Raw genomic sequence first — 16020 nt, 5'->3', positions numbered from 1 at the left:
TAGATAGATAGATGGATAGATGGATGGATGGATGTCGATGTAGATACAGACGGAGAGAGGGCACAGGGTGAGTTGAATGTGAAGGGATGATACGTAAAAAAAAATTAAGAGGTAAGAGAGAATTGTACTGGGAGAAGGAGAAGAGGAGAGGTAGAATAAGGTAAATTAATTCACATAAGGCAAGAAAAAGCTTTCTCAGTGGAAGGGAAGAGGGGAGAGGGAATGAGTGAATCTTACTCTCATCAGATTTGGCTTAAGGAAGGAATAACATACACACCCAATTGAGTATGGAAATCTATCTTACCCTACAGGAAACAGGGGGTGAATGGATGGGGGGGTGATAGAAGGGAGGGCAGATTGGGGGAGGGAGTAATCAGAAGCAAACACTTTTGAGGAAGGACAGTGTCAAAGGAGAAAACAGAATAAACGGGGGGGGCATAGGATGGAGTGAATTATAGTCTTTCACAATATGACAATTTTGGAAGTATTTTGCATGACTACACATGTATAACACACATATCTATCTCTATCTCTATCTATATGCTTGCCTTCTCAATGAGGGTGGATTGGGAGGGAGGAAGGGAGAGAATTTGGAACTCAAAGTTTTAAAAACAAATGTCAAAAACTGTTTTTATAAGCAATTAGGAAAAAAGATATACAGACAATGGGGTACAGAACTTTATCCTGCCCTACAGGAAAACTGAAGGGGAAAGGGATAAGAGAAGGGTGGGGTGATAGAGGGGAGGGCAGATTAGAGGAAGGGGTATTCAAAATGCATGCCATTTTGGGGTGAGGGGAGGGGAGAGATGGGGAAAAAATCTGGAATTCAAAATCTTGTGGAAGTGAATGTTAAAAACTAAAAATGCATAAATTTTTTTAAAAGAGAGAAAGCAAATTTCGAGGAATATCCAGAATAAGAGGGTATTAAAGAAAGAAAAAGAATGCAAATAACTTCATCTAGAATTTTGATGGGGAAGAGAAAAAAAGGTCAATTTAATTCAACAAATATTTAGTAATCACTTACTTTATGTGAGCCACTATGCTATGGATTGAAGAGTAACATGGTCAAACCTTTACCTTAGGAATACTATTTTGACAGGTAACTAAAAGATAGGTTAAAAAGGGAAGGGAATAAAAAAGAGAGATCAATTGGGAAGGTGTTACAATAGTTCAGGGGAGAGGAAATGAAGACCTTTTGAATGATGGGGGATTAAGTTCAGAAACAAAGTGACAGACTCAAGAAGATAATGGCAACTAAGTGGATTGGGGGGGAGCGGGCAAATGAGAGAGCCAAACAAGTCAGGACTAACTTTCAAGACTGTGACTTGGTGAATGGAGAAATAATGGTGTCCCCAACAGAAATAGGGAAGTTTGAAGGAAAGGCAAGTTAATGGAAAAAGATGATGAATTCCATTTTGGACAGGCTGAATACAGCAGGTAATTTACAACACAGGACTAATAAGATCTAACTCAATAAGAATGACAGTAACAATTATAACAACAACAATAGTAGCTAACATTTATACAGCACATTACATTTTATTAAATATTATATATGTGTATTTATATATAAATATATATCATCTCATATAAGCATAACAATGATACTATAAGGTAGATACTAGTGGTATTATTATCTTTATTTTAGATGAGAAGAATGGCACTGTGAAAAGATTAATAATTTGCTCACAGTCACATAACTATTAAATGTCAGAGTTAGAATTTAAACCAGTAATTTATCTACTATACCAGTATGAGTGAAATAATCAATGTCACAAGTACAAAATGAAAAAACAACAACAGTTTCTATGAAAAGATCTAGGATTCTTTTCCAACCACAAGCTCAATATGAGTCAATGTATGGAATGTCAGAGAAAAAAAACTCCTAACTCAAGCTCAGAGTACTTTGAGAAAAGAAAATAATCCCAGCATTATGATTAGTTCAAAAAACTGTTTTGCCCAAAGGAAGAACTCATCATTTGGAAACCTCATTATGCTGCAAGATGGCCTCTGCCTAGTACTCAATCTCATCAGCAGCCTCTGTCCTAATTACGACCTCTGACTGGAGGGCAATGTTATGGACCCCAGGGCCTCTACTTAAAGAGGGGCCCTCAGTACAGTTTTCTCCAACTTTCACCAGCTACACTGATCTTTTTTTTTACTTTTTTGGAATGCTCCATTATGCCCTGCATCTCAAATACCTTCTCTACTATACTCCCATCCCCATTTTTCATCCTCCTTTTGTGCATTATCTTTGCTCACTAGACTGTAAGCTCTTTGAGGGCAAGGGCAATCTTTGTTTTTATTTATTTGCATCCCCAGCACTTAGCACAGTGACTGGTAGTTCTTAGGTGCTTAATATTTGCTGACTAAGAAGATACAGACACCCTCAAAGAAAAGTATTGCCATCTAAAAGTGGAATAAGAGTTATTCTTCCAGTCCTGGAAAGCAGAACTAGGAAAAGTTGAGGGAAACTGCAAATGTACAGAAATAGATTTAATTTAAGGAAAAATTTCCTAATAATTAGAACTATTCAAAAGCGGAATGGTATACTTTGAAAGTTAGTGAGTTATACCCATTTATGAAAATCTTCAAGAAAAGAATGCATGCCTCATATAAAGTATGTTGTAAATGATTCTGGGTGAGGTTTGAACTAGATGGCATCTTGGGTCTTTCACAGCACTATGATTACGTGAGTGCTTTTTTAGATGAAAGGAGATCTAGACTAAGAGGAAGGATCCAGTAGAGAAGGATCAAGAATGACAATAGAGGAATGACTAAACAAGGTTGTAGAGGAAACAGAAAGGAATGGGTACAAACGCACAAGCTAGAAGAGGAGTTAGCTTTGGCAATAAGAAAAGCCAATTCATCAGTGAGGGGAAAAAGAGAAAACGGAAATAACAAAGGATGGAAGAAAATAGAAGTTTTAAGGTATTGATAAAGGAGGAAGAGAAGCTCAGGTCAGATAGAATCAAGCTTCCCAGTAGAATGAGAAAGTTAACAACTGAAAAAAAATATAGGAGGGTTAAAGTTTGACACCTGATAAAAGGGGAGAAGGATTAGAATAGTTACTGTGAGAATATGACATGGTGTCAACAAAAGATGAATAAAAGACTCCATGTATCCTACAAAATGAAGCAAAATATTTTTAATTACTACAGTTTTTTTAACAAGATATCACTAGTTATATTTTCTTTAAGTGAATAATTAGAGAGATGTACAAAGACACAGAAAGTATGCTAATTACATTTTATTTAACTTAAAAGTTTTAATATGCAAAATCGCTGTCACATACTTATCCTGATTGATACAATAAATTACAGGAGTGAAGAAATTACTTATTTGGTCTCACAAGACAGCAGTCTTAGCATGCAGCATGGTAATGAAATAGTTAAAGTGTTGGACCTGAAGTCTAGAATATTTGAGTTCAAATCAGGTTTCTAATATATACTTGCTGTGTGACTCTGGGCAAAAACTGTTGTAGTTCTGCTCACTACACTCTGAATCAGTTCATACAAATCTTCCAAGGAATCTAAAACCATCACTTTCATAGTTTCTTAAAACATAATAGTATCTCATCATATTACTACATCACAATGTGGTCAACTCCTCAGTACCTCAGATTCTCATTCTTTGCCACCTCAAAAGGAGCTATATGTTTTTGAACATCCTTAAAGTTTACTAAGTTTAGGACTAATTCCCACCTTAATCTATCCTTGTTCTCCCTCCTTTGACCAGTTAATTTGAGAATAAGTTTCAGGTATCAGACTCTCTTCATCTTTCCTCATACTTCTCATTCTCATATATCTACTTGCATACCCCGATTATATATAATAGTTTTCCTTAACCTTCTTTTCCTTTTCCCACCTAGAAGAATACTCTTCCCCTACCTTTCCATTTATTTTTTAAGAGCAAAACATAACATAACCACCAAACCAGGCCTTCCATGTAATTAGACTGTCTCTATGATGCCTAATGATGATGGGGTTGTATTATCTCATATTAGAATCTAAATATCCCTGTGTTTGTCCTTTATGATTCACATGTACTTTTTAATGTTTTACTTGACTCCTGTGTTTCGTCTTCAAAGTTTCTACACAGTTCTGATCTTTTCATCAGAAATGCCTGGAAGTCCATTTGTGAAAAGTTCAGAAGGGTTATAAAGTAGGATGGTACTCAATTTTGCTGGGTAAGTTATTCATGGCTGTAAGTCTTTGCTTCTTAAATATCATATTTCAAGCTCTCTATTCCTTTTCAGTGGTGGCTGCTAAATCATATATGATCCTGACTGTGATTCCTTGTTATCTGAATTCTTTCTTTCTGAATACCTGCAGAATTATTTCTTTGACCTGGATTTGGCTATACTGTTCCTGGGAGTTTTTCATTTTGGAATTTCTTTACCCAGAGGAGACAAGTAAACTGTTTCTATTTCCACTTTACCCTCTGGTTCTAAAAGGTCTGGGCAGTTTTCTTTTAAAATTTCTTTAACTATGAAATCTAGGCTCCTCTTTTCTTTTTTCTTTGGGAGGTGGAGGGGGTTCATGGCTTTCAGGTAGTCCAATGTTTCTTAAATATTTTCGCCATGATCTATTTTCCAGGTCATATGTTTGTGCTGCAAGATATCTTACATTTTCTTTTATTTTTTCAGTGTTTTGACTTTGTTTTATTATTTCTTGTTGCATCATGGAGTCACTGGATTCTATTTGGTCCACTGTAATTTTCAAGGCATGTACTGCTTGGACATGCTTGTGCTAAGCTGTTAATTCCCAGACTAATTCCATTCCAATTCTTTCTTCCATAACTCTAATTTTTTTTTCCATTTTTTTCCCTCTAGCATTCCAATTTCATCTACAAAACTTTTTTTAAAAAAATTCATAACATCATAACTCTTCGAGGAATTCTACTTAATTTTGTGTCTGAGCTCTTTTTTTTTTTTTTGAAGCTTTGTAAATGTTTTGGAGTCATTCTCTTTTTCTAGGTTTGTGTCTTGAGTATGCCTGTCACCATAATAGTTTCTTATGGTGAGATTCTTTTTTTGTTTACGCATTCACCCAACACACTTCCTGACTTGAGATCTGATATTAGCTTGGGTTTTGTGCATTTTTTGAGAGAAGGTCTGGGCTGGATACATCACTGCTTTCTAAATGTTGTTTTATTACTTGCTCCCAGGTATAGTTCAGACTGGGGATCTTCAAACTCTAAGTGCTTTCTGAGTAGTTTGATGCAGGGCAAAGTCTAATTGCTACCAGAGGATTCTGGGAAGACAGCTGAGTAGGTCTGAAAACTTTTGACTCTAAATTTCCTCCAGCAAAAACGACAAAACATAGTCTCAGAGTGAATGTAGAGCAGTGGAAATAAACAAAAGTCAGGGTAAAGCAGTTGTCCTCCTAAGACAATTTGAGAAGACCCCAGGAAAGACCTGGGAACAGAGGTTCAGCCTAGTGAAATGCAAACACTTTAAAGGCCAACAGCAGAATCAACAAACAACAAAGCCCTAGGGGTAGCTGGGGTTAGGAGACAACCTCAGCCTTAGAAACTTCTACCACAAAGACAACAGTGAGGGGGATCTGGCAGCTGAGGAGAAGATTAGATTCAAGGACCTTCCACTGCAGGGACATCAAGCACAATTGTGCTGACCAGACATGTCCGGACTGTAGCTGCAGAGAGAAGGAGCTAGTACACACAACTGGTGAGTGTAGTAGCAGAGGAATGGGGACCCTGCTGGCTGTGGGCACTTGCAGGAGAGCAGTTCAGGGAAGAGAGGACAGCTGTAGTTTGCAGCCACCTCAGGGACCTTAAGGAGTAAGATCATTTGAGTGACCCCAAACCCAGACCTCTAGCCACGGCTTAGGAGTGGAGGCAAGATCCCAAGGTTGAACCCGGGGTCAGACCTCAAAAAATAACAGTAAGAAGGACCTGAGGCTTGGAGCATTACTGCCCATACCTCAGGACCACAATTTGATCACACTAATGCTGCAAAAAATAAAAATTAATAAATGTCTAAATCAATGAATGTGATCAAGCAAAGGAGAAAGAACCCAAGCATAGATAACTTTTATGAGGATAGAGAAGATCTGGGTTCATATTCTGAAGAAGACAATGGAGCTTTAAAAAAAAAAGCCACTCCTTTTTCAATAAGAAATATCAAATGATCCCAAGCACAAAAAGATTTCTTAGAAGAACTTAGAAAGAACTTTAAAACTTAAGAAATTAATTCCTTGACAACTAGAATTAGGCAAAGAGAAGCTAATGACATTCTAAGACAAAGAAATAATAAAACAAAATCAAAAGAATGAAAAAATAGAAAAGAATATAAAACATCTTATCAGAAACACAACAGATCTGGAATGCAAATCAAGGAGAAACAATATAAGAATAATCAGACTGCCTGAAAATTATGATAAAAAAAGAATCTTGATATAATATTACAAGAAATAATCAAGGAAATTGCTACAAATTTCTGGAATAAGAAGGCAAAGCAGAAATAGAAAAAAATCCACTGATTACCATCTGAAAGAGATCCCAGGAAGAAAACCTGCAGAACTACTATAGCCAATTTTCAAAGTTCCCAGGTTAAGAAGAAAATATTAGAAGCAACAAGAAAAAAAAACAATTTAAATACTGTGGAGCTACAACAAGGATTACACAAGACCTAGCAGCTACTACACTGAAGGACCATAGGTCTTAGAATACTATATTTCATAAAGCAAAAGAGCTGAGGTTACTACCAATGGCAAGTTACCCAGTAAAGTTAAGTAAAATATCTATTTTTTTTTCATTCAGTATTAAACGAACTCCAAGACTTTCAGGTATTTCTGACAAAAACAGCAGAACTTAAAGGAAAATTCAACACATAACATCCAAGAGGAATATAAAGTAAACATTAAGGACCAATTATAAGGGACTCAATAAGATTAAATAGGTTACTTCTTATATACGAAAATATCATCCATTGTAGTATGACTATCATTTTTATTTGGGTAGTTCGAAAGGAAGGCTTGGGCTGAGCTCAGTATGATGTGGTGATTCTAAAAAAAAATGAAACTGTGTAGGCAGAGATAAAAAGGAGCAATTATCTCACACAAATGAGGCAAATAAGGAAAAACTGATATAGAAGAAGCTAGCAGGGGTGGAGGGCAAGTAGTGATGAAACCTTACTGTCATTGGGATATATCTAGAATGGTATAAAAGTCTTCTATACTCAGAAAGAAATAAGAGGGCAAGGGGATAGAGTGGGAGGAGAGGATAAGGAAGGAATTCTTGGAGGGTTAGGTAAGTTAAGGAATAGGAGGTCTAGGTAGCGATAGAAGTAAAGCAGAGGAGTGAGGAGGGACAGGAATAGGGTGAGAAGGATAGTGAGGAAAACTAGGAAGGAGAAAAATACCCAAGTAATTATAGCTTGAATGGGATGAATTTACCCATAAAATAGAAACTGATAGCGGATTAAAAATTTAAATTCAACAATATGTTTCTTTCAGGAAATGCTGAAAAATGAGAAATACACACAAACAAAATAAAGGTCAGTAGTAGAATTTATTATATAAAAAAGCAGGGGTAATAATCATAATTTCAGAAAAAAGTTAAAGCTAAAATAGATTCAATCAAAAGAAAAATAAGGAAACTACAGTATGTGTCAGTCATATTATTTAATATTGTTTTAGACCATTTAAAATAACTAGACAGTATAAAAAATCTGAGATTATACCTGCCAAAACAGACACAGGAACTAAACAAATACAAACATAAAACACTTTTTATACCAATAAAGTTGGATCTAAATAATCGAAGTAATATTTATTGTTCATGGTAGGTAAAGTCAATATAGTTTAAAAATGACAATTTTACCTAACTAATCTATTTATGTAATGCCATCCCAAATAAATTACTAAAAAATTATTTTACTGAGTTAGAAGAAATAATAACAAAGTTCATTCAGAAGAACAAAAGGTCAGGAACTTCAAAAACACCATGGGAAAAAAGATATAAGGAAGTAGATCCAGTACTATCAAACCTTAAACCATATTATACGGTGAGAGCATCGCTGAAGTGTCAAATGGATGATTTGGATTATTTTAAATTAAAATTTTCTTGTGTAAATAAAACCTATGCAGCCAAGAATAGAAGGAATGCAGAAAATTGGGGGGGGGGGAACTTTCATAGACAATCTCTTCAGACACAATGGGATCGGGTTGGAATATCGCTGTGGTGTAGGAAATGATACATTGGTTGATTTAGACAAACATGGAAAGACTTGGACTTTTGAAAGAAGATGCTATCTACTTTCAAAGAAACAGATGACAGATGACAAGCAGAAATAAGCATAGTACAGTTTTAGATAGATAGATATACACATACATACATATATACATGTGTGTGTGAATGAGTATATATATTTATGTTTTTAGATATTTAAGTATATGTATAATATGTGTGTGTGTATGTGTGTGTGTGTGTGTGTGTGTGTGTGTGTGTGTGTGTGTGTGTGTGTGTGTATCCGCGCTTAATTGTAGCCTTCTTGGGGGTAAGGGTGAGGGGGATAAAGTAAAAAGTGCACAGCAGAGAACAACAGAAAACCTACAAGGAAGCAAAGAAAAGCTGGACAGCTTTGAAAACAACATATAGTATTTATTATATAGGTTTTCTTGAGATTGAAATGTATTGCTTTCTATTGAATCCTCTCATGTTCTGCTGTGTACATGGCAATGTTTTTTTTTTCTTTTCTTACTTTGTACTGAAGTTTAAAATAAATTTTAAAAAAACAAACAAAAAAAGTATAATTGCTGTCCCCAAAAACTGAACTCTGCAAGTTCCTGACCTGAATTTGAGACTCAACAATAAATAGTAGACTGCTACTGGACTAGGTTCCTATTAGCCAGCTGGGAGAGCCAGCTGGCTCACAGTGACAGAACTGCAGGCTCCCCTTTGGTCTGAGACTCCTGTCCTGGTTTTTCCTCTGCAGGTTTCAATTGGGGCTGGAAGCTGGACTCCATTCTTTTCCTAAGGTCCTGCTTCTGGCTTCTGAATTTGCACTGCTCTGTGAACACAGCTTAAGGCCTATGAGCTCTCTCTTTAATCAAGAATCTCACCTTAGGTGCAGGTTTCCACCTTAGTCTGCCATGCATCTATGACTAGAGCAAAGAAGTAAGTGACAAAGCTGACCAAAGGTATAAAAGTTGATTGTGTGTTAATATGTGGCATTACACACACACATATACACACACACACACACACACATACTAGGATATCTCTCTTCATATGTGTGAGTGGAAGAATCAAGGTAATAAAAAAAGAAATGAATTTGATTATCTATGTTTAGATTTTGGAAGCAGTATTTCTGACAGAAAAAAATCATCTTTTGGCTTTCAAAAACCAAAAGCGATTTTCAAGTGACTAAAGAAAAAAGAACTAAGGGGAAACAAACTCAAGGTCACAGGAAAAATGAAGGTAAAGAAGGAAAATTCAATCACTATGGAATAAAATTTGATACCGCCCGTCTGATGAATCTGTGTTTTGTGGGATGGAACTGTAGAGTAGAAGCATTCATAAATGGGGAGAGATGATGTGGTAAGGTAGCAAAGTGGAAGCAGGAGGAGAGAAGAAGTGGAGGAATGGAACTACCATATCTATGGGTGAAAAGTAAAAGATAGGTGATGCCTAAAATTTCTCATAAGTTGGGAGAGGTACAACAGTAGAACTGGAAAGATGGTAGAAGGAAGGGACTATGTTTGGGGAACTAAAATGGACGTCTTGTCACAGCAGGGAGGAGATGGTATAATTGGACAAGAGGAGAGGTGCTTTGCTGGGAGGCCAGGACCCCATGACTGACAAACAGTCCAGAGGGAGTTGGTACATTGGTAGGTTAACCTCCCTGAGAGTATTGTGCGTGTATGGGTGGCATCCTAGGGGAAGATGACACCCAGCATCAGGGAGAAGGTATAAACCCAAAGATGAGATGGCATAACCTTTGGAAATTAGACTGATCATAATGGGAGTAGAAGGTACACTGGGCCACATGATTAGGGACAAAGGGTAATTTCTAACAAGACAAATTGCTTCTATTGAACAGTGTTCACCTCATAAATGAAAACTTTTTAAAATGAGGCATAGCAGGAAAAAAAGAGGGAATGATGGGGCAATATTTATGAAGACACTATCAAAGGAATACTTAGGAAAATGAGTGAAGAGTAGGTATTTCTGAAATTTTAACTCTAGGAGGAATAAAGAGAAAAAAGAAGGAATAAATGAGGGTGTAATCTATGAACCAGAAAATAAAATTTCAAAAAGGACTGAAAGGAGAAATAATGAAATGAACAAATCAAAGAAAAATGTCTTAGAAAAAGGAAAAAAAATAGTAAATATAAGAAGTCAGGGGACAAGATAAGAGATTTTTGAGATAAACTCTTAACTGAGAAGGAAAAGAGAAAGGACAAGGGAAGATAACTAAGTAAACAAAAGAAATTAATAATTTAAAAAGAACCCTAAAAGTAGGGAATAGGTAAGCCAATTAAAGCACAAAAGGGAAAAGAGCTTGTAGGAAGGAAGTGCCATTAAAGTAATTTAAGCACTGTTAATCACAAGGATAAAGTACTAACTTAAAAAGAGATGGAGAAGGAAAAACAATTTAACTCATAACTTTAAATATCAAAACAGACTAAAACAATCAAACAAAAGAGAATAACAGAATGGATGAAAAAACTCACAACTGTAAACAAGAAACATATGTACAAAATAAAGACAGAAAATCAAAATGCATATGGAACAAAATGTATTAGGCATCAGTTCAACAAAACAAAGCAGAGTTGCAAATATGCTATCAAAGTAAAAATAAAAATTTACCACATCAATAAATTAAGACACTATACTGTATTTAAATGACCATATTCTACTGATCAACAATATCAATATTTAACACATAAATACCAAATTGCCTCCCATCTAAATTCATCAAAGTAAACTTAATTGTAAAAAGAAAGATAATACCACAATAATAGAAGAAGACTTTCTCAGGGTTAGCCAATCTAACAAGAAAATTAAATAAAAGGGAAAATGTAAAATTAAACATGTGGAAAAACTTAAAGCAAAAATATTTATGATATCTTCTAAAAGGAAACATTCAAGAAGACATATAATTAGGTAGCTTAGTAAAATAGGTAGAGATGTAGAGAAAAAGAGATAAATGATAGACATAATAACTATGTGGAAAATAATGCTAAGGATAAGATAAAATTCTAAAATTTCTATAATATAGCTAAAACAGTATTCAGAGTAGAAACCGTAACCTGAGAACATACAATAACAAAACAGATTATTAAATGGAATATGTAATTTTAAAAACTAGAAAACTCAAAATAAATCTAAAAGAAGTATCAATGAAAAAAAATCTTAAGAAGAGACAAATTGCAAAAACCAAACAAAAAAGACTCAAGGAGTGATAAAACTAAATTTTTCCTAAAAAAGAAAATCTAGGAAACTTTTAGACTATTTGATTAAAAAGACAGGAAAATTAAATTAAAAAATTAAAGAATGACAAGGTGAAATAATAACAACAATAGCTTACTATCATGAGCCACATACTGTGCTAAAGGCTTTACAATTATTATTTTATTTGATCCTCATAACAAAGCTAGGAGATAGGTCCTCATTTTACAAATAAGGAAAGTGAGACAAACAAAGATTAAGTAACATGCCCAGGGTCACAGATCTAGCGAGTATATGAACTCAGGTCTTCCTGACTCCAGGCCCAGAGCTCTATCCACTACACTACATAGATGTTTCAATAAATAAATAAATAAAAAGAATTATTAGAATATGCTATAGATGTTTACATGCAAGCAAAACTGAGAATTTTTAAAAGATTATCTGCAAAAATATAAAATTTCTAAGTCAAGAGAAAACCAAAAAAGAGACCCTAAATGAATCAATGGCAGCAAAGGAAACTGAACTAGATATAAAGGAGTGAGGTTCCTAAACCATTTTTATATAATGGACTCCTCTTCTGACTGTCTGATGAAGTTGAAGAACTTCCCTGTCAGAATAATGTTATTAAATATATAAAATAAATTATATAGGATTACAAAAGTTATATTGAAATTCAGTATATAAATATTTTAAAAACAAGTTCACAGCCCCAGATTAAAAATTCCTGCTATCAAGAAACTATTCTCATCTCACAAAGAACCGAACTTGGTCCAGATAACTTTTTTTTCTTTTGGTTAGGCAATGGGGTTAAGTGACTTGCCCAGGATCACACGGCTAGTAAGGATTATGTGTCTGAGGCCACATTTGAACTCAGGTCCTCCTGAATCCAGGCCCGGTGCTCTATCCACTGCGCCATCTCACTGCCCCTGGTCCAGATAAATTTTGAGAGAAATTCTATAACTCTTAAAGAATAACTGACATCTATAGAATAAAAATAATTCTCAAAAACTGATAAGAAAGTACTCTACTAGGTTGTATAAGCAGAGTCCTTATACTTAAACCAGAAAAAAATAAAAGAAAGAAAAATAATTAGAGATCATTATAATCAATAAACATCCATTTTAAAATGTTCAGTGAAATAATGAAAATAACTATGGCAATATACAAAATATTGTTTATTACAGGAATGTACTATAATTATACTAGAAAAGGAGGGACATTTTGACATTAGGAAAATTAACATAATCATTAAAGAAACCTAAATAATTGCAAACCTTATTGTATCAATAGATGCAGATAAAATATTTTTACAAGATGCAATACTGATTTATACTCAATGACTATAGGAAAAGGATTTTTTTATATACATGACCAAAAGCTAACATTATATACTAGGAAATGAAAAAACAAAAGATATCCATTTAAAGCATTTTATAAGAATTATCAAATAAATTCTAGGTTCCAGAAACAATTTCCAGTATAAGTATTTTCCCTCAACATTGATTACTTTTACCTTTTATCACCTTTTCCAATATATTGGCACAAGAGGAAACCCAAGTATTTTTTTCAATTATAACTTCCTCATTACTATTAATTTGTATCATTTTTTTCATATGATTGTTGAAAGATTCCATTGTTGTACCTTAAAACTGTCCATATTCTTTGAAAACTCAGCTTTTGAGGAATAGCTCTTACATTTCTATATTTGTATAAATTACCTACATATTTTGGATATTAGATTTTTATCAGATATCATATAAGGGTTTCCCTCATATAAAACTGTCTTTTGTTATAATAAATGAATAGGTTTTCCTTGTGAAAAAGGCTTTTATATGTCATAATTAAAATGGTCTATTTTGTCTAATGTTTTCTCTTCTAATAATGGTTTGGTTATGATTTCTATTTCTAATCAGAGGTCTCAATGTTACTTCCTTTCAATATTCTCTTTTGAACTTGGATAATATTTTGTAGAAATTTTAGGATGCCAGAACGTGAAAATAAAAGATAACCAAAAGATCGCATCTTCATAAGTGTTGTAGATGACAAAACTGAAGCCCTGAGAAGCTAATTTACCTATATAATTTAATACTGTTCTTATAATGTATTTATTTGTAAATACGCTTTACATTCCCCAATCCCAAACTGGCTGTCAGCTCCCTAGGAGGAAGTACTATATCTTAATGATGTTTGAATTCCAGAAAGCAGCACCTTTTTCACAAAGGAGATACTCAAATTTATAGAATTAAAATTCTCAAAAATGAAGAATCCTTTCTTTTAACTTAATTCTCTGACTCTTAATATTTTATTTTATAGTGCATTTATTTGGTATTGAAGAGATTTAAGATATAAAATATGTTGTTAGGAAAAATTCACTAACATAGGTTTATATCAAAAACATAGCCCATATTCCTCAGCTATCAAAGTCCCTCATAGTAAGTTGGCTTCACTCTTCAGAAGACAGAACAGCTTAAATTATGAAGAGTACAGTTAAAAGCAATCAGAAGATCCTATTTACTCTGTCCCATAAAATGAAATTAAAGGGCAGTAAATTTAGAATAAGAGGAAAATATTTTACTGAGTGTACAGCAAACCAGTGAAGTTATAACATTTGCTCTAGAAAGTCAGTGGGGCATATACTATTACTAAATTAAAATGAAGACCAAACGACAGTTTTATAGCCATTAGCAGCATTTGCCTCTTGACCAATGAGAGGAGGGCAGCTTATTCATTCATTCCTAGACAGCAAGCTTGCTAATAAATGAAAAAAAAAAATATATATATATAAAACTTATTTTACCTAAAAGAATCAATGGACCATGGAAAATCAGAGTTTAAGGAACTAAGAACAGTAAGGAGAGAAAAATTAAAGGAATTTTTATTCCTTTTGCCTTATAACCTCTCACCAAGTATGGAAAAAGAAAAAGCAAAAATTGATTTTGATTTGCTACTGCTAGTCAGTATATTTAGTGATAATTCAGGACTCCTAGGCTAGAAATAATTACTATGCATTTTGTTTCAATTTGCTAATCATTATTTTTGGAGCACAGTGATATGCTGAATATAAAAATGCTGAGAACAGATGACAAGAAATAACACTGCTTCCTAATAAAATATATGATTACCAGGTCTCAATTCTGGTTTTGAAGATGAAGGAATGAACCAATTAACTTCTATATACACTTCTGATTCTGGTTATACTGATTTTATTTATACAAAAGGGCTTTTTTAAATTCTATACAATCCAGATGGACTCTTTTATGTGACTTTTTGATATCCAGTATATTCTTATCAATTTTTCCACTAAACAAAACTGTAAAAAATATAAAACTTTCAATTTCATCTGATTTTTTTACAAATATAAATTATCAACAGCCAAAACCACAAATAACCTGAATAAAATCAGAACAACCCTAGGATATCATTTCATATTCATTGAGCTAGCAGAGCTGCTAAAAGACATAAAAATTCACTGATGGAGGGACTATAGGAGCAAAGGCGTGCCAATTCACTGCATGCGTAACTATGAATTATATCAACCTGTCTGGAAAGAAACTTGAAGTTTTCAAGAAAAGCTACCAAGATGTTTATGCCCTTTAGTCCAGAGATTCCAAGGCCAGGACTATAGTCCAAGGAAATTACTAAAAGCAAGAAACCTTAAATATGTACAAACACGTTCACAGAATAATTTCTAGCAATAAAAATATGGAAATAATAATGATAACAGCTAGTGCTTTAAAGTTTGCAAAGTGATTTGCAAATATCATCTCATTTGATCGGCATAACAACCCCAGAAGGTAGATGCTATTATTATGCCCACTTTACAAATTAAGAAACTAATGAAAATAGAGAGAATAGGTGATTTGCCAAGGATCCCACAGATGTAGTGTCTGAAGCTACATTTGAACTCAGGATTTCTTGATTACAAATCCACTGTACCCAACAAGTATGGAATAAGTGAACAAATTATGAATGTAATGCAATATTATCATGCTGACTGGCAAATATGAACAATTTAGAGAAACATGAGAAGGCTCATAGAAAGTGACGCAGAATAACAAAGCAGAAGCAAAAGCACAACATACACAATGATGGCAACCATTTGAATACAATCAACACGGAAAGTCCAAAACATCCTGACCAAACACAATGGTCCATATGCCAAGGTTTAGGAATTTTTTATTTAATTCTGTTCATCAGTTAGTGAACTTTTGAATATATACTTTATAAAAGAGATTACATTTGTTCAGAAATATCAGCTGTATCAAAGAAAAATATATAAACAAAATTTTAAAGGATAGGGAAAGGCTATTCATTACTATTTAGATAGGAAGTAGGAGCTGAAGAAACAGGTAAGGAAATGACAGAATAAGAAGCAACGGTCCAAGCAGCATGCTGCTAAGAATTTCTCTTCTCCTCTATTCTTATTCATTAAAATTGGCACAATAAGGAAAATAAAGGAACTAGAAAGTCAAAAAAATACTTCTTGGTCCAAAGAATACTTTACAGCTAGTTATGTCAACATGTCAAACCTCTGAGCACATGACAAAGAAGGCAAGGAGCAAAAGTATTTTGCCAGCAAACCACTAAGTCCGAAATTATCTC

The 16020-nt window shown here is 34.0% G+C and overlaps 1 protein-coding gene across 3 annotated transcripts in view; it reads right to left on the bottom strand.

Annotated features, from left to right (window-relative positions):
• The window catches only part of LRBA (LPS responsive beige-like anchor protein), a 760465-nt gene that overhangs the window by 527878 nt on the left and 216567 nt on the right, over positions 1-16020 (bottom strand). The gene's annotated exons all lie outside the window — the stretch shown is intronic.

The sequence above is a fragment of the Phascolarctos cinereus genome, unplaced genomic scaffold, assembly GCF_003287225.1.
Source record: "Phascolarctos cinereus isolate Bilbo 61053 unplaced genomic scaffold, phaCin_HiC Scaffold_9;HRSCAF=440, whole genome shotgun sequence".
Lineage (NCBI taxonomy): Eukaryota > Metazoa > Chordata > Mammalia > Diprotodontia > Phascolarctidae > Phascolarctos > Phascolarctos cinereus.
Note: the sequence above shows the minus strand (reverse complement) of the source record. Positions and strands in the feature narration are given on the sequence as shown.